The following is a 1,317-nucleotide window of genomic DNA, read 5'->3' as shown; positions in this document are numbered from 1 at the left end:
AAAAATCTGTAGAAGTAAAAAATTCCCGATCCAGGGAGCATCCGACAGCTTTTCCTTAGGGTTACTGAACAGGTACTCGACTTTCCGAGCACACCATCCCACCATGATCGTGAAGGTTACAGTCCAGAAATACAATTATATCATTGTCAAGAAAGTGACATTACTTTGTTTAGCGATAATGTGAACTACAATAAATCTACGCTTGACTGACATGATCATTTTGTAGAAAATTCATATTCTTCTTGAAAAACTCAGGACAATTCATGTCTGGAGGGACAAGTAGGTTCCCTATATGTAAAACCTTAGGAAAATACACTTACATTGAATAAGAAAACAGATTTCAATAATACTAAACAGACATTAAGGATCTTTTGCCTTTTTTAAGAAGATTTTTTATGTATGATTGAAGTTTATACAACACTCCAGAAAAGCCATCATGAGTTAGATTTAAAAATAAAATCAGAAGCATTTTCTGTCATATAGGTATACATGAAAAAAAGAGAACGTTAATGTCTTAGAAAGTGTATGTCCAGCTTTGTACTGTTACTCATTTAACAAAGCAGAAAATAAGATACTGTACTGTAAACAAAAAGCTACAGTAAAGGACATTTTGAAATTTACACAAGATTAATTTCATAAACATTTTGGTTGCTCCATAACAGTTTTCATATAAAATGAATAAAAAACCCTTGGACATCGTTCATCACTCTTGACTACTTTTTCACTTAAGTGCACACAGACATACTTTATATAGCAATATACTGATGTACTGTAACATGGATATTAAACTATGATTACTGCTTTTTAACCGAGATGTGGAGTATCCAATCAATATTACCTGTTATTGAAATACTCATACATTATGTATTCCCATCATGTTGTTAAGTATAAAAACATGAAAATATAACTTTACATTATTTCAGTTATGTACATCAGTTCAGGCTTGACAAAGATTTTTACGCTACGACTTTTAGAGGAATAAGCCCAGAGGTACAATAAGTAGCTTTCCACTGTATACAGTAATGCAATTCTACTTTTGGATAAAGTTTAGCTTACCATATGAGTGTTATTTCAGTTTGGTCATTCTAGCATTGAACATTAGAAATCAGAATGCATTTCCCAACATTCCTGATGGGGACTAATGCACAGACACCTATGGATTACTTGGACAGACGTGTCAAGGAATGGTTTAGGTAAATTATGGGGCAGTTACTGGTGAGTTTGTCTGATGTTGCCCACACTGCAGGTGTCTCAGACTGACAGCAGTGAGAGCATCCACGGTGCTCCCATGGCTGCACAAACAAGCTCAGAGCTTGT

This window comes from Tinamus guttatus, unplaced genomic scaffold, assembly GCF_059628265.1.
Source record: "Tinamus guttatus ecotype Peru unplaced genomic scaffold, ASM5962826v1 Tinamus_guttatus_pri_ptg000301l, whole genome shotgun sequence".
Lineage (NCBI taxonomy): Eukaryota > Metazoa > Chordata > Aves > Tinamiformes > Tinamidae > Tinamus > Tinamus guttatus.
Note: the sequence above shows the minus strand (reverse complement) of the source record.